This window comes from Labrus bergylta, chromosome 3 (assembly GCF_963930695.1).
Source record: "Labrus bergylta chromosome 3, fLabBer1.1, whole genome shotgun sequence".
Taxonomy (NCBI): Eukaryota; Metazoa; Chordata; class Actinopteri; order Labriformes; family Labridae; genus Labrus; species Labrus bergylta.
The window spans coordinates 6416997-6441909 of record NC_089197.1 but is presented as its reverse complement, the minus strand read 5'-3'; the positions used below and the strand labels follow the sequence as shown (position 1 = coordinate 6441909).

The 24913-nt window shown below is 41.9% G+C and overlaps 1 protein-coding gene across 2 annotated transcripts in view; it reads left to right on the top strand.

Annotated features, from left to right (window-relative positions):
• The window catches only part of LOC110001412 (multiple epidermal growth factor-like domains protein 11), a 115934-nt gene that overhangs the window by 11108 nt on the left and 79913 nt on the right, over positions 1-24913 (top strand). For both annotated transcript variants that reach the window (XM_065952554.1, XM_065952555.1), the window contains exon 2: positions 23276-23343. The gene's annotated coding sequence lies outside the window, so the exon portion shown is untranslated. The remainder of the gene's footprint in view (positions 1-23275; positions 23344-24913) is intronic.

Here is a 24913-nt window from a genome sequence, read left to right as displayed (position 1 = left end):
AGAGAACTTGACGGCTGCTTTACTGACTTTGTGTCTTATTTAGAGTCATTTTAGTCAGATGCAGACACAGCACTCCCGGATTTCACGATAATGACGGCTGTCCACGTTGTGTACCCGCGTTCTTTTGCATCGTGCATGAACTGTACCGTGCTGAAGCACACATCTTCAAAGCGTGCCAGGGCAGAGGAAGTGTGCTTGAGTACCGAATGCAGCACTCACACTACTCAAACGAACTGGCCTATGGGAGTCAAGTACAGATTGTCTTGTGTGATGCGCCCTAAGAGATGATTGCGGCCGCTTATAGCTCCATAAATTGTGCAAACTCCGACTTGGCCGTAGTCATGACGACTGGGTGAATCCGACCTGATGAAGAGAATATGTTTACAGACGAGCTAACGCATCAGAGTATAATTCACATGATGTTTTTACTTCCTTATGCAGCTGTTGTTACGAGGTTGCCACGGCAACGGTTAACAGGTCCTGTCTGTCATGGCGGTGGTCACAACAAGACACGTCCTGTTACAACTATAACATAACATAATGATTTCTCTGGCTTTGATAACTGTTGGAAACTTTTTGAGGTAATTTAAGAACTCAACAACAAAATATATTTAACAGGTTTAGTCCCATTTATAACTTATTTAGATATTTTAGTGTAAACATTCTTTTAACGCCGTTTTCTTGGATGATTTCTGAACCTTTACTCGTGGTCCACTTCCTTCCTGCACCTATAGTTGCTCCTCGCTCACCATGAGAACCCGCTGATGCTCTAAAGATAACCTTCAGTCGGCTAATGAAGGAAAGCGCTTGATTTCCGGCGGTGAAAAAAACACCTTCATGTGCTCTGATGTGAATTCCAAAGCGAGTATCTGAAGGAACTTTGGAGATAAGAATGCTTTCTCAGTCTTTAATGTTAGCAGCAGGACTGCAGCATCATACTAATGATGACTGACGGCCCTCAGAGGATTCATGTGCCGCTCTGGATCTGGATCTGGATCTGCATGTGTTTAATCAGCAGGAGGTGAAAGAGCTCTGTGAGCTTTAAAGGCTTTTAAATGTTATGGATCCTGCTTTTTTTTAAAGTTAGATATTTTGGGGCCTTTGTGCCTTCATTGGAAAGGACAGCTGAAGAGAGACAGGAAATGCTGGGAGTAGAGAGTTGGGGGTGACGTACAGAAATGGGGCGGGGCAAGACCCGACCCCACTGATTGCCATGACGAGGAGCACAGCCTCCAGTCTGTGTTCGACTTTGACAGAGACAATCATGTGTGTCGTTCAGAGGGCGACAGCTCTCTTTAGTGTTTTAGATTTGGACTGCAGTACCCATTTTAAACACTAGGTGTCAAATTTACACATTGCTCCTTTAAGGCCCTGGCACACCAAGGAGATCGTTGGTTTGAGCGATCGTCGTCCTGGTTTTTGTGCTGTGTCCAGCTCCGTCGGCCTCCCGTCTGCCTTTTCCACATGTTCAATCTGGGGTGTTTGGCGTCTGCGCGGTTGGTGAGAGGAATCTCTCTGATTGGCTGTTCAGCTAAGCGAATCAGTGCACGAGAGAAAAAACGGAAGTGACAAAAACAAGTAAACAACTTCAACTTTTTATCAGACTTTATTCTTGATTAGAAGTACCTTTATCACGAGTGGTGATCTGCATTCTTCTCCGTCCCCGTCCTCTTCCCGTTTCCCCTTTTTTGGAATGGTGATTACAGACTACCGCCCCCTGCTGGCATGGAGAGTCATTTCCTCTCACGCATGAGCAGAACGTACCTGGTGGTTGGCTGTTGGCTGTAGTCTTTGCGGTGTGCACAATAAGTTCAAGTGCAACTTATTGGCCAAGACGGATTTGGTCTCCACTAGTTCTTTGCTGTCTGCTCGGTGTGTCAGGGCCTTCACAGATTAACAAATAGAAATGTTGTTAATACTGTAAAATCATATTTGGAACAAGGTTAGGTCTCTTAATAAGCTGATTTATAACCTTTAGAAAAAATAATCCTAAAGACACTGAACACATTTATTGAGATCTGATGATAAAACCAAGAAATCAAATTAAATATCTTCATTGTTGAAGATGTGATGTCCTTCGATCAGACGCTGACGGGATCAAAGATCTCAATGTTTGCGGCGGCGGTGACGTTTGTGTCTTTTGAAACCTCCTCCAGCTCCTGTGTGTGCTATTCAATGGGTTTGACCTTAATATATGTTTCCATTGAACTCTTTATTAACTCTTGAGACGCTGGAGCTGCACCATTCTTTAGGTTGACAAAAGGTTCTGCAGACACGAGGAGAAGAAGGAGCGAGATGTCTCATGTTCAGAGAAGAAGACTTTATTAATCCCAGAGGGAAATTCGATAGTTACAGTTTTACATTCACTGCAGACAGCAGAGTATTTACAGAGTTTCACAAACACAACGTTGTGCAGTCCCTCGTCTCGGGCTCCGTCGAAAATAGACCCAGTGTGTATTTGGAGCAGAGTGGCGCTCTGGAGACGGACAGCGGCGTGTGCTGTGGAAACAAAAGCATCGACTCGGGAGCGAGAAGGAAGCCTCCGTCACTAGTTCTTTACTTTGGCAGCAGACACATCCAGTCCGTTTGAAAAAGAGCTTCACCTTCCTCTTATGTTTCTATCACAGTACAGTGAGAGAGCACACACACACACACACACACACACACACACACATACACCTAACCCCTGACCTAACCCTCCATCTCCGTGACGATCAATCATGAGTCCGTTTACCTCGCTGACGAGCGCAGCGTCCTCTGTGGGGTCTGTGTGTGTGACTCTTTACAAATAGTGCTGATATGTGTTCTTCTGCGTGCCGGCTCACCTGAGGGAATATGAGCGCTAACCTGCACAGCCTCGCAGCTTAACTCCTCTTCCTGTCTGTCGATAACAGTGGCGAGGAGGAGAGCGCCTACACGGGGCGGACAGAGTTTCAGATCAGATCAGTGAGTCTGCAGGCGGAGCTGGAGGACTTGCGGCATGCTTGCGGCGTGCTTGCGGCGTGCTTGCGGCGTGCTTGCGGCGTGCTTGCGCCGTGCTTGCGCCGTGCTTGCAGACGTTTTGTAGGCGTTATACTTTTACAGTACGTCTTACAAATCATCACACAGAGACGTTCATTTCACACTGTTCATAATTACACAACGTCTGACTAGATTCTGTGATTGGGCCTCATTGACTTCACTGACCGTCTCTGCCCATTCCTCTTCCTCACAAAGAATTAAGTTTCTTTTCCCTCTTCGTTGTAAATTTGTATTTTCAGGATCTCCAACATACTTATTTGCACAGATTCGATCAGCGACTTTCTCTCCTCCATAAATCTCCAGCTTGAGAATTAACCAGAAGGCAACTGTTGCTCCATCATATCCATGTTGCTCCCTCACAGCTCCCTCAGGTCTCTGGGGGGGGGGGGGGGGGGTCTCCTTGAGGCAGATTTACAGCTTTGACATATTCTTTACATTTTTATGCCAGGCTTTAGTGCACTCTGAGGGATATTTCCTGCCTGGAAAACCTTTTCTGTGTCCTCCCTGTGATTGATATTTTTCAATAACCTTTATGCAAACATATTATGACTCTCCCTGAGTCTCATGATGTCTTCAGCAGGAAAATGGCTCACAAGTAGTTCAAGAACGGGTTGGCCTTAAAGCAACAATCTGTAACTTCTCCTCCTTTAAACAGTCGTTTCAAAGTCGATCTAAAAGAACAATAACTTCTAACAGGGAGAATGGCGTCTCTCTCACAATTTAAATAAATCTCAGAGCTGTGTGAAGTTTCTTGTTCTAAATCCACTCTGATCCTGTATTTGATCATGTCTATAAACCCCTCTATTTCAGCCCTGCTCAGAACAGGCGGTTTCTGTGTCTGTACCTTTAAATATGTAAATGAACTGTCTGACCACGCCCCCTCTCTGGAAGGGCTTGGGTGTCTCTGGCTTTCTCGCTCCATGTCCTATTGTTTACGGTGAGAAGGCAGACTCAGAGGGCAGAACAAACACCTAGCTGTGGGAGTGTCACCCACCTGGGGGAGGGGTTACTGCCCTTTGTGATGTCATGAAGGGAAAATCTCCAAACAGCCTGTTTGAGCACACATTTTCTGAAAAGTGGAGCAGGCAAAAGACGGAGAGGATGGACTTTTCTCATCATTGGGGGGTTTGTAGAAGGACTAGAGACACGTTAGTGTTAGAAAAACATGGTGAAGTGTAGTTTGTATAATACGTGATCTTTAAAAGATTTATGATCTCATTAGTTAACTTTGAAGACAAATGTAAACAGACTGTAAGAACAGAACACCTTCATCCACCTGCTGCTCTGTTGTGTTTAGGAACAGATCAGTTTTCATCCTTTTTTAAAACCAGTCACATCCATAACGATGATATGGATGTATAACAAGATTATAAAGAAGTGAGGCAGAAACTGATCTGACATGAAACCTCCAAATTGACCGGTTCAAAATTAGAAACGCTGACTCCTAATGATTCCTGCTGCCGTCGGGACTGTTGGCGAGCTTGCTGCAAAAATAAAACAGAGATTAAAAAAAAAAAAAAATCCTCCCTCCAGCTGAGATAACACATGTGCAGAGATACTTTGAAGACAAAGCTTTGACGAGACAAGTTACTCACACTGGAGGAAAGAAGTTAGAAACAATGTGGTTATCGTAAGCTCCAGAGAGACTCAGGATTGAAAATGTGTTTGAAATGACCAAACAGGGAATGCACATGTGATACACAAAGTAAATGTATGGCATGTATGTTACAGCGCTTTGAGTCGTTTTTGTGGAGCCATGTGCACGGCGGTTGTTCTCAAAATGTTGTCGTCTAAATGCTGATGATGATTTTTTTTAAAACAAAGACAAAAAAGGATCCTGTTTTCAGAGGATAGTTCTTGTTTAAACGTGGTCCTGGATTCCTGATTTCTCTGGACTTTTTGAACACACAAAGATGGATGGATGTAAATACTTTGTTTTAATGAAAGTGTTATGAACATCTGTCCTGTGGAGAAATACAACGAGGACAATTAATAGGATAAAAACATAAAAACAGTCGCTTCAAATCTGCTCTGACGGAAACCCAGAGCACCCCACTGTGTGTGTGTGTGTGTGTGTGTGTGTGTGTGTGTGTGTGTGTGTGTGTGTGTGTGTGTGTGTGTGTGTGTGTGTGTGTGTGTGTGTGTGTGTGTGTGTGTGTGTGTGTGTGTGTGTGTGTGTCTACATCAATCACTCCTTCATATTCTCACAGAGTCCTGCTGTGGGGAACCTGACAGAGAGAATTTAGACGCGTTAGTTATTTAGCGGCAGCAGGGTCAGCACAAACACGCGACAAAGACAAATTAGAAGAACCGACCCGGGCACATGGTATCATCCAGAGACACACGGAGCGCAGGAGAACATAAACCTAACAGGAAGATGCAGAAAAAAACACACGAGTCTGCAGACATGGACGGCTTGTATCTGTAAAACATGAGGCCTCTGCAGCGGCCTGGTGACTGAAGGTGACGTCTGTATTTGTTGTTTCATGGTCATCGACCGTCAGAAAACAAAGTCTGTGTAAACTCATTATTGTTCAGATTTAAAGCCACTGTTTGTTCTGGGAAAGATTTCTGCTCGGACCCCAGGACACAAAAAAACCAAAGTGAATGTGAGTCTTTTAGAGCTCGTTATGAAGCCCAGTGTGTGACTGCAGCAGGTCGTACTAACTACTGTTTCGTTCTTGTGGTCAAAGCAGGAACTTTTTTTATTTTTTTATTTTATTTAACAAGGAAAACTCTCATTGACATTAAGAATCTCTTTTACAAGAGCGTCCTGGCCAAGTCAGGCAGCAGCACAATATCAGACATCAAACATTTAACAACAAACATAAATAAAGGAATCACAAAATATATGAACCATTCATCAAAATGAGTCTTAAAACACAGCAACAAGGGGATCAAAAAGGTCATTACGAGTTAGTTAAAACATCTACAGTCAGATATGTCCGCCTCCAGATCATTAAGAAAACCTTTAAAGACATCCAAGGAAACCAACTCCCGAAGATTTAGAGTATCTTGCAACCGATTCCAAGGAGAGGGAGCAGCATACTTGAACGCCCTTTTTCCTAACTCAGTACGGGCTTTAGGGAAAGCTAAAAGGAATCAATCCTGGGAAGGAAGATGGTAACTTCCAATGCTTGAACTTCCTGTGTTTGATAACAAAATAGACAAGCTTTAGGCGCATTTATTGACATCAGTGATGAATTTGTTACCTGTGTGGAATAAGAGAGCAGGAAGGAAAAGTTTCCCCGTTAGTTATAAAAACAAAAAGGCACGAGAACAACAAGTAACTTTAAATTAATGACGGTTTTCCAGCTGTTACAGTTGAATTTGATCCTTGTGATTAGAGGGTGGCATGCAAAGAAACACCAAAATACTCCATGTTCCTGTGACGTCTCAGACATCGTCAGGGTGGGAAGCTCAAATGATGTCATCACATGGTACTGAGAGATTAAAGGTCGTCAGTAACGTTGAGATTGACTCCAGAATGAGAAGAACTAGACAACGGTTTCTGAATATCCAGGCACGCACGGGCTGTGAGTCTGAAGGCTCTTCTGTCTTGTATTTGTGAGAAATCAGACCCACTCTGACAAATCTGGACGTTTACCGACTTCAGTTAACTGACAGCCGTTCTTTAAGCACAAGGCGCCGCCACGACGTGCAAAATTTCATCAAGGTGATGAAATCTGAGGACAAGACAGTCGCTCAACTATTCAAAGTTTCTCTGTTAGGTTACTGTATTTAAAATGTGCACACACACACACACACACACACACACACCCCGGACTTGAAAGGCGTTTATGTCTCAAAGCGCCGTCACAGAGAATGAGGTGACGAGCTTTTTAAAGGTCTGCGAGAACAAACAAGTGATGCAAACTCTCGACATCCCGACAGGAACTTTTCTCCCCAGAGCGCCGCCATGTCAGCTGAGTGATTCATGAGTGAAGCCTGTCAGGAGACGAGCCGCGGGGAGGGATCTCTGAGGCCCCGGCACGAAGCACACAACTCACTCAGTGTAATTTATTAGCCCCCCCCCTCCACCCACCTTTACATTGATTGGAGGGATAAGTATAATGCTGATGAAGCACGATGCTCCAAAGGTTCAATCAGGAACGTATCGGACTCCATAGATTTTTGTGTACACTCGTATGGTTTGTTCTCAATCTGTTTGACTTTGAGTAGAAATACTTCTTGTGAAACTTTCAACAACAGTAAAGGATTCACTGTCCACTTTGGGCCAACAACAATACGACACAGATTTTGCATTTAGAATGAACTGTGACTGCTAAAAGCTAAAAAAAAATATAAAGCTCATAATTCGCTCTTGTTTAGAGTGTGAATGTGGAGAGAAGCTGTCTGCATCGTTCCTCTGTACAGAGCTGCACTCTCACACTGATGGAGCTCAGTTTTTTTTTTTAAGATTTATTTTTGGGCATTTTGTGCCTTTAGTGGAGAGATAGGACAGTGGATAGAGCTGGAAATCAGGGAAAGAGAGAGTGAAGAATGACATGAAGGAAAGGAGCCACAGGTCGGATTCAAACCTGGGCCGCCCGCTTGGAGGACTAAAGCCTCCATACATGGGGCGTGCGCTCTAACCACTGCACCACCAGCGCCCCATGGAGCTCAGTTCTGATGAGAAACTTTTGACACTTTATCAAGAGGCCACACTCTAAACCTGGGAGGTGAGTTTTAAAACAAAGCTTCCTCCCTGAACAGAGCGAGAAAGGACAACTCAAAAAGAACAAACTCTTCTCCTCGTCATGGTAACGGCTTGAGCGTCTCCACACATGTGGATGAAGTGTTGAGCCGCTGACAGCCCCCGACTGATTTAACCCCTGGTAATAATACTGCTGGAGGCCAGTGAAGAAAGATGAACAGCGGAGTGATCTGTGCGGTTTTGGGAAGGTTGAAGACGAGTCATGTCAGAGGTTTGAAGGAAGACCTGCCTGTAATGAGTTGCCATACTCAATATGTGATATTATAAGAGCCTGTACCATGAGCTGTGTAGCTCTTACAGGTAGGGTCTGATCATCCTGATGTTGTACAGGACAAATGGAGGCCATGACAACCTTAAATGTGAAAGTGAAGCAGCTGTCATGGCCGACATACGACGAGCCGCAGATTCAGAGCAGAGAGTCTGATTTACACCAGCAAAGTGAATGTTCTTTATTTTTACTCTTCTTTGATTTGAATTCAGAATGGTTTCAGCTTCTCAGAATATGAGTTGAGCTTCTGTCCGCTTTGCACACAAACAAGCCGACAGAAACGTTCTTTCAGAGACATTTTGACACTTTTTGGCTGTGACGACATTTCAGAGCTGCGGCTGCAACTCTTCAACTGCAGGAAACCCGTTACAGCATCACTAATCCTTCTACACAAGTACAGTATCTGTTCTTCTACTCGGGTGAAGACTGTGTGAACTTTTACAACCTCTGACATTGTTGAGTCTCCTCGACGTATGTTCAGTCCTGCGAGAGGCTCCATAATAGAGAGCAGAAAGTGGGGCAGCCATGTTTTGAACGCCCTCAGTGTGTATGTGAGAGATTCGGGCCACATCAAGTATTAATGCTCTGCAGACCCCAACCTCATTCAGGCATATGTTCAAAGAGAAGTAACCAGCAGTTATTATACAGCTGGTCCTCATTATGCTGCATTGTACATTGATCCCTCTTTCATTTGCTGGATGTGTACTCGTTTGTGTTAAAACACTTGAGGATAGCTGGACTTATTGGAGATTTTTAGTGATGCTTCATACTGTGCACGCTCAATATGTCCTCTGGGAAAGCAGGTCAATTACTGAGAGGATTATTTTTCTAATCACAGCGGATAGATTGGTGGTATAAACCGGAATAAGCAGAGCTGTCTGCTGGCTGGAGTTCGTTTTTATTTTTTTAAGGTTAAGTATGCTTATTTCCTCGGTCTGTGCAGAAACTCACTGGCTGAGACCAATGTAGAGAATTCTTCAATATGTGCTTCTTATGAAAACTTCTCATAGTTTACTTAAAATTGCACTTTGGGTAATTTTTTTAACAATAACACTGATTACATCTACAAGAAAAGAACCACAGAGCTGAAAACTGAAGCTAACACCACTGCAGTACCCAAAGTATCCACATGGGCTGTCACCTGCAGTGAGTCAGTCCCCATAGAGCCCCATGTTAAAATGTCCAACTTTACAGCTGCAGTTCCTCCAGTGTCCACTAGAGTCTGTCTCCTGCTGTGAGTCAGTCCCCATAGAGCCCCATGTTAAAATCAAGGGGCAACCTCCGGTCTCGAAAAATGAAGCCTATGCGGAAGTACAAAAAACTGCAGTTCCTCGAGGTTCCTCTTGAGGCTGGCTGCAGAAGCGCCGGAAACGCCATAAGCCCACAGCCAAAAAAGCCCGTTTTTACCACAGGAATCAACATGTTTACAGCCTGGTTCAAAAAACGAGATGTATCTGAGAAGTTGACGGCCCCTTCTCCTCACACTGTGGAAACGACTATGCCCATATAAGGGTTGTGTCAGATTTGATTGACAGCTCTGCGCGCTGCATCTGTCTGTCAGGTCAGCAGGTCAGGAGGCTAACAGCTTGATCCGTCTGATTTCTCCTCTTTCTTACTTCGTTTGGAGAGTTTGTTTAACACATATCTGACAACATACATGGCTTCCTGTGCGGTTAACAGACCATCCAACAAGTTGATGCTTCAGTTTTTTTCGGTAAGTGATATAGTAGTGTTATATTTACTGCTTACTCATGTGTTTATCTTTACGGACCTAGTTTGTTTAGAGTTAGCTCGTAAACCAGTCGGCTAACTGTAGCTCATTATTTACGGCCAATGGTTTAGAAATGCTTGTTAAGATGTTGTTGTTGAAAATAATGAGTTTGTGTGATGTTAGAAGCTAAAGGTTCATCTCGGTGGTTTAACCACAGACTGTAAATATGGTTATCTGATGTTATGATGAATGTTATACTCCACCAAAATGTGGACATTAAAAAACAAACTTTGTGTAGTAATTATCCGTCAGTAACATAAACTGAACTGAATCTAATGTGCTGTGTAGGTTATAGAGGATGACATTAAAGTTACATGGTTGATGTAGTGTCTTAAGATTTGAGCAAACTGTTAACAAATTGTTTTTTTTTTAATCACTTTGTAAGAGCATCTGTAACCATTAAGAACTATATTAATAACCATATTAATTTTCACTGAACTCATACACAGAATATAGCTGTAGAAATATAAAATATAAATAACATATGGAATGAAAATAAGATATAAAGCACATAGATATAAAGTATAAGAAATAGTTTGAAGAATACAGCCATGTACTGAGCTCATGGTAATAATAAATGAGTTACTGTATGTTCTGTACTGAAGCACAGAGAGTTGGGACCTGTTAATGATTTAAATAATTCAGGTTATATTTGTTTCATGTTAAGATGAAGTACTATCCACAATAAACTGCTCAATTTTTCCTCCAAAATCTGAAGCAATTTGATGTAGAATATCATTGTGTGAGTGAGAGAGCTGAAAACAGCATGATAACAATAATGTTTATCTTCTTAACTTTAAATAGATGTTGATTACCTGAATACTGTACCTTTGTTGTCTGGGTAGTACACTGTTGAATTTATAAATGTGCTCTTACACACAGATGAATACAGAAAAATAGATGAGAACAAAAAAAATGATTTAATGAATAACTGATATTTTCTCTCTTTCTTTGCCATCCTGAAGACCCCTCACTAAAAGTCCATGTTCTCCTGGATCCATGTCACATGCTCGAGCTTCTTCTGAATGACTTTTCAACAGTCAAAGTTCTGGTGAGAGAAGATGGCCAGCAGATAAGACGACAGTACATCAAGGAGCTCCACAAGCTTCAGGAGGAGGAGGAGGGTTTGCACCTTGGAAGACTGTATTCATGCTTCAGCTGTTCAAATAAAAATAGATCTCCTCCAAACAACTTGCAATCAAACGCTTTGTCCAGTTTAGATGGGAGAAGTTGATATTATGTGATATTGATCTGGGAAGACTACATTTCTAAATAATTTTTAACTGTGTTTTTATTCACAAGTTGTTGATATTTACTCTTGATGTATCTTGATTTAAGAATGGGGCTGTGTTTAAGGGCATCATTTTGCAATGACTCTGTTCCATCCCATTTTAAGAAATGAACTACATTAGTATTTGTCAAAAGAATAAGAAGTTGTGTAAAAGTAGACTTCCTTCCCTAAGCTATTGAGTTGAGCATTAATGCACATTTTAGTCTTGTCATTTTAAATCTGAAATGTATACTCATAAGTAGACATAAAGGAGTGCATTTATATAGAAATATTTATTTAATCTGAAAAACAACATTAAAAAAAGTCTGTTTTTACAGCAGAGATTAAAATGTTTACAGCCTGGTACAAAACAAACAAATAGGTGTGATTAGCTCATGTCTCGATGGACACACACTGTACGGGGGGTGAATGTTTTGAGGACTCATCAGTTTTGAGTTGATGAAGGATAAGAGTTATTCACAATAAGGTTTGTAGCTGACCAGCTTGACAGGCGGGCGTGGTGTAACGGTTTGTCAGGAGATTTAAAACCCGCCTCAGCTCCAGCTCTCAGCCTGTGGGTGACATCACTCAGGCCATCCGGGGGAGACCTCCCTCACAGCGAGCTGTTGAAGAGAAGCAACTGAAGTCCACCCCAGAAGAACCAACAAATACAGATGTCGTTGAAGCTCAGGTTTCTTCCTCTGTCTCTGCAGCTCTCTGGGCACCTCGACGGACCAGTCACCAATAATCCACACTGTGTCTATAGGAGAAATACAAAGGTGTTCAATTAATGCCTCAGACAAGACAAAATGTACAGTTAACTACATGTGACAGCTCAAGCAGTTTTTTTGTTATTAGCCACATCTGCTGGAATAATATTGAACAAGGTAGCTGCAACTCATAATAATAGATGCCTGTCTTAAACACTATTTTTTCTAATACTTAAAGTTTTTGGTGTGAAGCTGACACTGTCCACAGACTTCATGACTTCACAGGTTCTATAGAAAACAAATATTTTATAATAAATACTAAATAATTATTTGTTCAATTGTCATGTTCACCGTCATCGCTGTTGACATCAGTAAATATAAAACACAGACATTCCTCTTTTTGTCAGAACAGTAACATGAACTGTATGCTTTGTAATATTGATTTGGATCAAATTCTGGATGTCTCATGTTTATTTACAGTCTATGGATAAAACTTTGTGAATGTATTGCTCTGCTAACACTGACAAAGTCTAACTGCTCTGACAAATAAATAATAACCATAGTTGTATATTTAACAAAGTGTAGTTTTAAAACTTTAATTACATATTTGAGTTGAATATAATTAGTTTTAACTGTGTTGTAGAAAAGTAAAATGTCAACTTACTGTTTGTAGAGTTTTCTCAGGACGAGCAGGAATAGTTGATGATAGCAGCCTAGCTGTTAGCTATGCTGTCAAGTGGACTGCTAACATCAAGCTGAATGGGCGGAGTTAAGTCCCGCCGGTCCTGCCTTACTGCTGTTGCTAGGTTGATCCGAAGTTAGGTTGAAACTGCAAATCCAATATGGATGCGGCCGTCGATTGGACTCATTTTCTGCATATGTCACAGATGGGTCAGGGTTCGTCCAGTAATATTTACAGTCTATGGTTAAAATGTACACCCTGCCTTGGTCTCGATCCCTAAATGTCTTGGTTTTGTCCCGATCTCGGAGCACTGGAGTGACATACGATTGGTACAGACGATTGGTACAGAAGATTGCGCTGGCCCCCTTGAGGCGTGCGATCAGCTACTGCACAAGCCGCTGAACTAATGGTATACTGCTGATTTAAGCCAAATTTTGCTGCTCCCAAGTGGCATGCCAAACACCAGATTTTGTGCTCCCATCACTCCCAATTGGTGACTTCACTAAGACTACGTCCATGTTTAATACTGTCTATGATTGTGCATGGTCTGGCATCATCTGCTCAGGCTGATATTGGAGAGGTTGTTTGAAACATGCTGATGAATGTGACTCTGGATGAGGCTGAAGGGATGGGGTGAGGGGAGAAGGAGGAAGTAGACGATGCAGCCGTGGACATCACTGTTAATCTCCCCACAGGAACCCTCGGTGACACACAGCTCTGTTCATTCGTTGTCTAAACACCGCTGGGCCTTTGGTGAACACGACTGGACCTTTGTTCCCCATTACTCAACAAACAGGGACCTGCTGCAGGTTAATGAGCTTTATAGGCAGAAATCAAGGTAATGAAGGAGCCATAAATACCCTCACTCACTGAGAGATTAACATCTGCCTGAACTTTTTACTTTAAAGGGGACATATTGTGAAAAATCCACTTGTACAGTGTTTCTGAACATATATTTGGGTAACCTGAGTCGACCTACAAAATGTGAAATAAACCCATCCAGTCCTTTGTTTGTGGTCTGCATAAGTCTTACAACACAGACAAAAATGCTCCGTTCAAATGTACTCTCCTTGTGATGTCACAGCGGGATTCTAGTAAATCCCCTCCCCTCCCCTGGTATCTCCACCCATGGACTCCACCTCCAGCCTAGAACAAAACTTTTGCACAGATCGGCTATAATTATTCTCGCTATCGAAGGAGTGATGTCTACGGGGAAAACTCAGGGGGGGCTCATTGCATTTAAAGAGACACACACACCAAAACGGAGCGTTCTGAGAGAGCTGGTTTATACAGGGTCACAAACCTCCTCTGCTGCTTGACTCATGTTATATTTAAACCAAAGCACAGCACAGATGTTTCATTTAGATCACATGGGGACTGTTTGAAAAGTGGAAAAGGGGGATAATATGTCCTCTTTAAAACCAGCTACAGCCCTGTTACTATGTCATGTTAAGGTCTTATGTACACTAACACAAGCTTCTGAAGGGAATCAAAATTAATTCAATCCAAAATTAAAAATATTTTCATTTCATTTAGCAGACTCCGATTATGTTTACTTCAGATGCAGAGATACAGATCAGATGGTTTTTTCCCAGTTCTGAGCAGGTAATGAGATCACTGGGCAACAATGAATATTCCAGAAATATCTGCACATGCTTTCTTATTTTACAGATTTAAAGAGAACAGTATCTGCAGGAGAGTGTTTTTACTACAGATAACAGCATTCAGCTAATCAATGAAGACATCCTTTGACTACTAATCATCCTCAGAGGTGTCAAAAGTATTCACATTCATTACTCAGGTAGAAGTATAGATACCAGGGTTTAAAAAGACTTCTGTAGAAGTTGAAGTATCAACTCAAGCTTTTTACTCAAGTAAAAATATAAAAGTACTGGTTTCAAAACTACTTAAAGTTTTGAAACTAATGTAAGGGAAAAAAAATGCCATTAAGGACAAAAGCTTAGGCTGTGCCACGGGCCTATAGTGCACTACCCCACCTCCCCAATAAAACATTTTTCTAAAGACCATAATGACTATAATGTTATATTAAAATGTTAATGTTGAGAAATTTGGGATGCACCTGTTTCATCCGCGTTTATGCCCATTGAAAATGAATGCATTTTAGTACAATGCAAATACATTAAAGAACCATATATGTGTACTACTGAGCATTACCATGTGTTTCATGGAGTGGAAGATATAGCCTAGCATTGTAACGGTATTGTAATGGTGCAAAAAGTCAAACTTCAGAGGCATGTTATCAATAGCCTTTATTGGAATGTAAATGTACATCCAAGCTTCGCTGCAGGAATCTGTGAGGGCAACAGATGTAAGATAACAAAACTGGACAAGAAAATTGGTGTACCCCAGGGCAGGCTTAGTAACAATTACCCTTGTATGGTTGTCTCTGCCACGGACATCTTCATACTAGGCGACATACATCTGCTATTTCCTTGCTGGAGTGTGATGTGATTTGTGTCATATGCAGGTGAGATGGATCGCGTACAAACCAACAGGGTGTCGGAATGGTATATGTTTATACTTCTCATCTAACCACAATCAAATTCACTCTATCCGGATGGCGCGATTTATCTGGATAGGTTTTTTTTTTTTTTTTGTGTGTTTTTTTGAATGATGACAAGCCGAAATGAAATAGGTTTAACGAGGCTATTTTTAAAATGTAAGGAGTAGAAGTAAAAAGTCGGCTGAAAAATAATTACTCCAGTTAAGTATAGATACCCAAAATTTCTACTTAAGTAAGGTAACAAAATATTTGTACTTCATTACTTGACACCTCTGATCATCCTGAATTGTATCCTTGAGTTGCATTTCAGCGGCACACATGAATCCTCACACAGAACACTCCCGGCTGTAAGGACAGTACAAGAAAAGGAGGTTATATTTAGAGCAACAAGGTGAACTCGTTTTTTGTTGGGCAGTGATTTTTAGTTTAATGGAACCTTCTGAGATTAGTTGGACAAAATGGAGGGCATGCAGGGTAATGATCAGAACACTTCATATAATCAAAACATCATCCAAACCTGCAGCTGGTCTTCCTGTGAGAATCGGAGACACACAAAACGCAGAGAGGATCAAACCAATTTAGCCTCAAGTGCTCTGATGTTTTCAGGATGTGCTCCACATTAAGATGGATTCATTTTGTGTTTATGTGGTTGAAAACTGTTAAAACAAAAACAGTAATGTGAAAAATGACATTGTTGGTGCGCTTGCTCGAGTCTCTAAAATAAGCTTTTCTACCACTACCTTGGAAGCTGGCTCGAGCCCCAGATGTTGTGACTAAAATCCTAAATAAATAAAACATTGATGGCCTGCTGACATATTTTAAAGGAGCAGTATGTATCTCACCTAGTGTTTAAAATTTAATTAAAAAAATTCAAAACATTGTAGAGAGCTGTCTCCCCCCACCCCCTCCTCTCTAGAGTTGATCCACATACAGGTTGCCATGTGGTGGACACTGTAGCTTCAGTGTTTAGCCAGCTCTGCATCGGTCTTTGCTTTTACTCCAAAGGCCTTTATTTGTCAAAGCATGCAGCTACACCAGGCCAGTAAAAGGGACTGTGCCTTAAATTGGGGTGAGCTTTTATTAGGAGTTTTACAGTAAATCCTTTTTGATACTTATAGACCTTTAACTTCCAGACAACCTGTCTTTGAAGCTCTTCATCTATTTGTCAGCTGTTTCTTCCTGAACTAGAGAATAATGACGTTAGAGAAGAACCTACAGCTTCATATTTGGACTATTCGATGCTCACACAGGTCGCCATGTGGTGGACACTGAAGCTTCAGTGTTTATCCAGCTCTGCATCGGTCTATAAACCTTTCTGTGTTCTAACCTCTCTCCATTTTTCAAAAGCATCTCCAATATTGATCCTAGTTTGAGCACGTTTCTGCTCGTGGAGCTTATTAGAAACATGTAGAGGCTTTTTAGGTCGGTACAATCACTTCTATCTGAAACACTTCTCTTGCCCGCTTCCATCGCTGCAACACCTGTTGACCTGATAACTGCTCTCATATCTGGCAAACCGAGGGGCTTCTCTCCTGATATCCCTCTGCTCAAACATCCTGGAGTAAACAAAACTATAATATGAAAGCCGAACCCGATGAACGGACGAATTAACCCTGAATTAAAACAATGCTCTGATAATCTAACAACGCAATCCCACATAAAGTTTGAATAGTCGGATGCAATAAAAACACACGAGACATCTTTAAACTGTCTTTTGGACTCATTATCTGTGCAGTTATATTGACATTATTGATGATGATGATGGTAATGACGATGGTTTTTGTTTGATAACGATGACTTATAAGATGGTTTCTATACTGATTAGAGCTCTCAAGAACTGCCCTCAATGTTGTGCTTTGCCTCTGGTCACTTCCTGTCAGCACCTGTGTGTCCAATCAGACTCAAAGCTGATCGTTTGCTCTTACTGACATTGTTCCCTTTTTCTAGATCCGTGCTTGTGTTGTTCTTACTCTCTGATGTACGTTGCTTTGGATAAAAGCGTCTGCTAAATGAATTGTAGTAGAATTGTTATGTGATTATGTGATTTTTAAAAAGTGCTGAGTCATGGTTTGCATATTTATAAGTTCTTATAAATGATGAAAAGTCCACCTTGAGGTTGCTAAAGGGCCGCAGATTGAGTTGGTCTGCTGTAAACCTTTTTTCGGCGCCCCCCTGTGTGGACCATTACTCAGTCTCAGAAAGCTGCATTTGCAGAATTTTCTTGAGACAAGTTATCCCGCTAATAAAGCAGTGGGGGGTCTCCACTGTGAGATTAGATTGTGCTGTATTTTAAGAGATTGTGCAGTTTTGTAGTAAAACATGTTTACATGGATGATAGATGCTTTTCACTCGCCCACTGCCCACCCCCCCATCTCTCACTTTCTCTCCTGCAGGCAGAAATGCTTTCTCAGCTCTCTCCTGCATGCTGACTTCCTCCTAAAAAAGAGAGATTACTTTGTTGTCCCTAATGCCAAGAGGGAGCTGATAAACAGGAAGAGCTTGAGCTTTCCTGAGGCTAATTATGCTTTAAGTTCTCGTTAGAGGCCCTCAGGAGCCAAAGACATTACGGACTATGAAGGGTTACAGGGGTTAGTGTCCGGCCTTAAGGAAGTCTTCATGTTGCATCTTGAAATTCAGATTTTTTTTCCCTCTAAAATCTACCTCATGTGATGAATGCTCAAGAAAGCAACCCCTCAGTAAGAGACAGTTGTTTCATTTCTCCAGAAAAGTTTCATTGTTTGACGTTGTTCATGTTGGGACTGGGATTGCACCACCATTGTCTTTAAGAACTGGTTTATGCCAAATAGTGTTTCCTGGACTAGCAGTACCTTAAAGTCCTGAGAGAGACATTCTGGTCAGAGCTATGTTGTTTGGATAAGAGGGTTATGCTAAGCTATTGAAGGCCTATTGAACCATAATGTCGAGTTCAGCTCGGGTGTCTCAGGCTTTCTCGCTCCATGTCCTATTGTTTACGGTGAGAAGGCAGACTCAGAGGGCAGAACAAACACCTAGCTGTGGGAGTGTCACCCACCTGGGGGAGGGGCTACTGCCCTTTGTGATGTCATGAAGGGAAAATCTCCAAACGGCCTGTTTGAGCACACAGTTTCTGAAAAGTGGAGCAGGCGAAAGATGGATTGTCTCAACTTCCTCTTTGCTCCGTGTCCGATCGGGAAATAAACGATCTCAAATAAAAAATATGCAGTAAAACGTAACGTAGCAGTGCCGGTCATACAGCAGCCGCTGTCAATAGACTGTTTCCATAGAGACAGGATGGATGTGCAGCGCTAAACACTGTGCAAAAACACTTCGTGCAAGGGTTCCCAGGTGCACAGCCAGCGCTTTGGATACAGGACTTTAGTGTCTATTGATATATATATATTTTTTTTGTGATTTACTCTGAAAACTCTGCTTAATAATTGTTATACACTGATCAAGCTTGAAACACTGTTGTTGCAACGACATTACTTAAGTTAAAACAAAGTCCAGAAGAGTCCTGCAGCTCCACTCTGACCCTGGAAACACAATCTGTAGAGGTGAGGCGCGGTGAAGGAGGGCGGTATTAAAGATTATTGGAACACCCTGACGGCCTTCTCATCGGATTTCTTGACAATAACAGAATGCAGAAGAAGACCAGACTTATCCTTAAAGTGTCTTACAGACACAGTGATGTGTACGTTGTGTTATTGTTGAGATTCCTTTAAAGAACAGTTTCATGAGAGCTAATGTTTGAAAACCATCCGCAGAAAGAAAACCAGAACTGCTTAATCAACAAAAATAGCATCTTAAAGATAGAGGGACTAACAGGGATCCATTTATTGATCCGGCTCCATGACCGCCAGTACCTCCCCTGCCCCCGTAGGTGACCATTGATCAGGAGGAGATGAAGGGTGAACAGACGGATTAGGGTGATTTCACAGATTGGTGGTCTGCCAATGGAATCTAGCTTTTAAAGGAGCGGCGTGCTGATGAAGAGCGGGTCACTGAGGTTACCGTCCAATAACTTCATCGTTAGAACAGCCGCCCGTTACTGAAACTACTAACTACCTTAAAAACAAGTGGTGAAGTTGAGTTTGTCTTTAAACATTTTAGTATTTATTTAAAGTCATCTTCTAGTCGACGCAGGCATTCTGATTAGACAAGCTAACAGAGCTAAGGTGGCATTTGATTGCTAACAGAAGTTGCTAAAGAATATTTCATGGAGCAATCAATAATATATGTTACGAAAAAGAAAGAATAATCAATTATCCAGGGTGTAGAATTCAAATGTATAACTAGGGATGGCTCAAGCAGAATTAAAGGCAACATATTTAAATTCCACCACCAGGGGGCTCTCAATCAAATCAATAACACAAGATGATATCAAGGCATGGCGGGGAATCATGGGAGTGATTCTCTCTGCTACTCCAGCCTCACTCTGATGGACACAACCTCCGAGTTCGTAGTTCGTAGTCATGACGACCGAGTGAAACCGACCTGAGGAAGAGAATATGTTTACCAACGAGCTAACGTATCCAAGTATAATGTACAAGATGTTTTTATCACAGCAGCGCAAACAGGCACAGAACGACAGCTTTCAGGAGCAGCTCACACCTCCTTTATGTAACATCTGGTGTTTCCATGGCAACGATAGATTGTTGTTGTTTTTTGTTAGCTAACCGCATTTTGGTATTTCGAGAACATTTTTGGCCGTCTACATTTTGATTTTGTGGAACATACATGTAAGCTGGAAAGGAGCAAACTCAAAGTCATCAAAGGTATACAATTTATGCACACCGCTAATCAATTAGCTGGCTAATTAGCTAGCTAACCCCCCATAATTCCCATTAATGAGAATGTTTTTATTGTTGCTAGCTGCCCAGAGTTGTTTATTTATTAGAGAAACAGGCTCAGAGTTTGTGGTGCTTTTTGTAACAGATGGACATTTTTAACATGGGGCTCTATGGGGATTTACTCACTGTTGTTACCAGCCCCTAGTGGACACTTGAGGAACTGCAGTTTTTCAATGTCTGATTCTTTCTAAGCCTGGGAGGTTGCAGCCAGCTTGACGTCAGCCAGCTTGACGTCTCACCTTAGAAATATATTTTATTTGCTGGGAAGTGGAGGGCTCGGGGGGGGGGTTCAGGCTTTGACCCCAGGGAACTAAAGACCCTGTTAGCCCCCTCACTACTGCCATCGTTGTCTGGTTGTGAGTTTGATTCAAGCTAGTTTCAGTTTTTAATGTTGGAATAAATACAGTACTCTGACAGTGCTTGTAATTATTTAAATTTGTTTGAGGACTGCTGGGTTCTGCTCCCAAAACATCTGAGGTGGTGTGATGAGTCTTTGATAGAAGCATGTCATTAATTTATTTACTCTGCTGTTGATGCTGCTGCTGGAACACATAAAGCTTCTCTCTCATGAAGCTGAAGCAAGTCGACCCACTTACGCCCGATCTTATAAACAATGAAGCGCCGTGTAATGCATATTTGGTTCTATTCGACAGCCGAAGCCCTTTAAATAGTCCAGGGTACGGTTAAGTTTGTTCATCTTTGTCGTCATCTCTGAGTTTAGATTATCAAAGAGCCCTGTGAGACCAGCGAGGAGATCGACTGGTCGCTCTCTGCCGTCAGCAGACTGTAGCTCTCCATCACAGAGCAGCTGAGTGTTGGTCACAGGGGAGCAGGCAGGTCAATGAGGCTTAGAGTCACATATTAAAGGTCTGGATGTGTGTGGATATTTAGAGTATGGGCTCATTTTAGTCCAAACACTGAATGTGAATCCTTGTTGTGGTCGTGCGGTGGACGTTGTTAATTAAACCGTGTGTGGGATGATGACCTTTGCAAAGCGTGCGTTACGAGAAGAAGCCCATGGGAGGGATTTATCTGTTGTGCTGTGAAATGATTAATTTTTTACAGGGGGTTGGTGAGACTGGATTGACCTAATGAAACTCAAACTTCTGTAACTTCTGTTAACTTTTCTAACATTTAGCTCCCACTGTGGACGTAACGCCATCCTACTGTTAAAGCTAAAATTCATCCGCTGTTGAAAATAGTCCCCATCAAATACATTTCTTCTTCTATTATGCATTTGCAGGTTGGTGATGGTTTTGATATTGATCAGGGTTAGATTCTCGGCATCACCATTTGATTCAAAATGTATTTTTGATTCAAACCAGAAGAAAAGCGCTGCACTTTGTCCTGTCTCTATGGCAACAGTCTGTTGACAACAGCCGCTGCTCATAACAAGAATAACAACTGGCCAAAAATCAGTTCAAACATCTTCACATTTGATTTTGTGCATCCTCCTGTATGATCCACATGGAGACAATAATCTGAACTCATCTTGTCTTTTTCTGTCTCTCTGTTTGTTTACAGATGAAATACTTTATTTACAGTCTGAGACCCTGATCTGACTGCTTCCTGTCTGTTCAAGTTAATGTGGTTATTTAAGAGTATTACTCTCTCTTCTGTCTCCGAGCTTACAGTAAAACACATCTCCTGTTCTTTAATCAAAGCTTAAGGCGTGCGTTTGTGTGTGTGTGTGTGTGTGTGTGTGTGTGTGTGTGTGTGTGTGTGTGTGTGTGTGCTCTTGTAAGCTCTGCTCCCATCAGCCTTCATGTCCGGCCATTCATCAGGGTGGCCAAATATTGTTTGACTAACAATAACATTGTTTTTATTGATTTCCTGTCTCTGTGAGGTCCGGCTTAAACACATACACACACACACACACACACACACACACACACACACACACACACACACACACACACACACACACACACACACTAGAGAGCTCAGGGCCGTGCAGATCTTTGGTCCTGATGCGGCTGTTTCTCCTGATAAAATATGGCCGAGCTCAGGTAAATCCACTGCTGACTGAATGATTCATCCTTAGAATATCAGGTTTAACTTCTACCTGGACACAAAGTGAGTCCTCTGCAGTTTCAGTGTCCTCAGGTGGATCTGACTAAAGGTGATGACAAAGACACTGCGAGGAACACTTTTAGAAAAAGATCTACAGAATGTAGTTTAAAAGAAATCTTATTACTAACGAGCAATGACGACATTTACGTATATCTTTCTTTAAAATATTTTTCAAAATCCCTAATTTCAGCCTCTGCCTTTAACAGTTAGTTTCAGCTACTGTCTCTTTAAGGCCCCGCCTTCCCAGGTGCACACTTTCTTTGATTCTGATTGGCCAGCTCTCTGGAAGCCTTCAGGGGTCAGAACGCTGCAGGGCTGCCAGGGGAGGGCTGCTCTCCAGTGCTGGGAGAAGAGAGTCTATGTAAGAGGTTTCAGCAGCTTTCGTGGAGGCTTGACGCCGTCTGGTGAAATTCTTGGTTTCATATCGGGGAACTATGGCGTGATTTACAAAACAAGCCATTTAGCGCCCTCTGCAGACTCATCCTGGGATTTACTCCAACATACGTTTACCTCATGATCCGAAACTTTGCCCAAGCTATACAAATATAATATTGTTATAATAAGCTATTTTTAAATGTTTGGTCTCTCTTTCTCTTTATTGCCATCTTGTAAAGTTGTTATGTGCTGGTCATATCTTTGATGCATGACACAATAATTAAAAAACAATCGCTCAATCGTTTCCAGTTTGTCTGATTTTGACCATTAATAAGAATTTTTGAAAAACACTGTTAAAGCTGAATGAATAATGTTCCACGTTCCACATAACTATATCATAAATCCACTATCTTCTGTGTAAATGTGTCTCTGAGTCATGACTGTCTACAATGAGGGAGAAGCTCGAGTCCTGCTGGCTGTGTTGTTGTCAGAAACGTGTTTACATGGACGGGACGGCCGGCTCCTCCCCTTTTGTTTAAAAGCTGTTTAAGTCAAGACTAGAGAGAAGAAGAAGAACATACTCATTGATTATTTGGATGTTAGTAAGAGTTTTTAGATCACGCTCATTCTGTGTCAGTTGCAATGTGAAGCTACGAGCTAACTAAAGAGCGCTAACATTAGCATGCTAACACAACAATGCAGGACACAGGAGATTGTAGCTCGAGCAGAGGATATTTGTCCTCCGCCTTAGTGTAAACTTGAGGGGAGGGGGGTTGGAGGTGTGTCTCTGGAGGAGAGCGGAGGCTTCAGTATGGAGGAGGTGTGGCCAAACAGAAGTTTGTTTTGGTTTTATGCTGGAGCTCAAAGGCGACATCTACTGGTTTAAAAAGTTGCATGTTCTTCTTTAAAACTGTTGATCATGACGAGACACACAGCGGAGCAGTTACTTTGAAATACGAATATATCTGAATTTGATGTGTTTTTGGTAATAATACATTTGTGTTCTTGGTGTTCTCCTCTCTGTTTTTATCACAGGTGTCTCACCTGAGCTGCGGTCCAAACACCACGATCCAGCAGATTATCATCCATCACTTTTCTTCAAGGTAAACTGCTCTGTCTGTGTCTCCAGGTAACTTTTTGTATCTTTAAATGTTTCCCTCAGGTTACATCCCATCTGATGTTTATCTTATGAAACATTAGTTTGTCTAACTTAAACTTTCCTAAGCTTAAAAAAAGCTCTTCATGTAAACTAAACTGTTTGACTTTATCATCCAGAGTCAGATTACATTTCTGTGCATGCAGTGAAAGATCAATATGTTTAGACCATCGTATGCTGCATTCATTTAATAATAATAATAATAATAATAAGATCAGGGCAATCTGTATTTTTCACACCTGGGATGTTCATAATTCAAAGAAGACTACAAAACTGCCTGCCTGATATTTCTATGTTTCTAGTTTAAATAGCTTATTATTGATCTGTTGCATATTTCAGCTGGTTAAAGGAGCAATATGTAACTCTGACACCTAGTGTTTAAAATGGGTACTGCAGTCTAAATTCTAAACATTGTAGAGAGCTGTCCCCCCCCCCCCCCCCTCTCTAGAGTTGATCCACATACAGGTTGCCATGTGGTGGACACTGTAGCTTCAGTGTATAGTCAGCTCTGCATCGGATTTTTGCTTTTACTCCAAAGGCCTTTATTTGTCAAAACATGCAGCTACACCAGGCCAGTAAAAGGGACTGTGCCTTAAATTGGGGTGAGCTTTTATTAGGAGTTTTACGGTAAATCCTTTTTGATACTTATAGACCTTCCAGACAACCTGTCTTTGAAGCTCTTCATCTATTTGTTAGCTGTTTCCACCTGAACTAGAGAATAATGGCGTTAGAGAAGAACCTACAGCTTCATATTTGGACTCCTTAATAGCTCTTTAAAGAGTGCTGTAGTTGTTGAATCAGGCGGCTTATTTGATGTGACACAACAAAACAAGTCAATCTGGGATCTCTTTTACTCTTCATGATTCCCTTTTCTTCAAACGATCTCTGACTGTGTTCATTTATCCGCAGCTTTGACTGCTTCTGCTTCAGATTTGTGTCTCTGCAAAGCTTTTCTGCTGAGATTAAAACAACTCAGTCTTCATGTTGGGAACATTTCTCATGAATACATTTTGACTTCTGAGCTCATTTCACAAAACTGCATGATTCCCTCACATCCGGAGAAATCGATGATATTGATGAAAGCACAGTTTAAGAAGACTTTTTACTTGGACTCGGATTGTTTTGTTTGCAGAAGAAGACGAGGAATAAGTTAATTTAAAAACTAGAGGCACACACATCTCTCTCTCTCCCTCACTCTCTCTCGCTCTCTCTCTCTCTCTCTCTCTCTCTCCCTCTCCCTCGCTCTCTCTCGCTCTCTCTCTCTCCCTCTCCCTCGCTCTCTCTCGCTCTCTCTCTCTCTCTCTCTCTCTCTCTCCCTCTCCCTCGCTCTCTCTCGCTCTCTCTCTCTCTCTCCCTCGCTCTCCCTCTCTCTCTCTCCATTTATTATCACGATCACGGTGTTTTCAGAGATTTAGTTGTTTACATCAAACTTAGCCCCTCATCACTGTCGCTGTTTCACCTGTGTTACACCTGTCTGCAACCAGACTCCACACAGCCAGACACCTGTAAGAAAAACA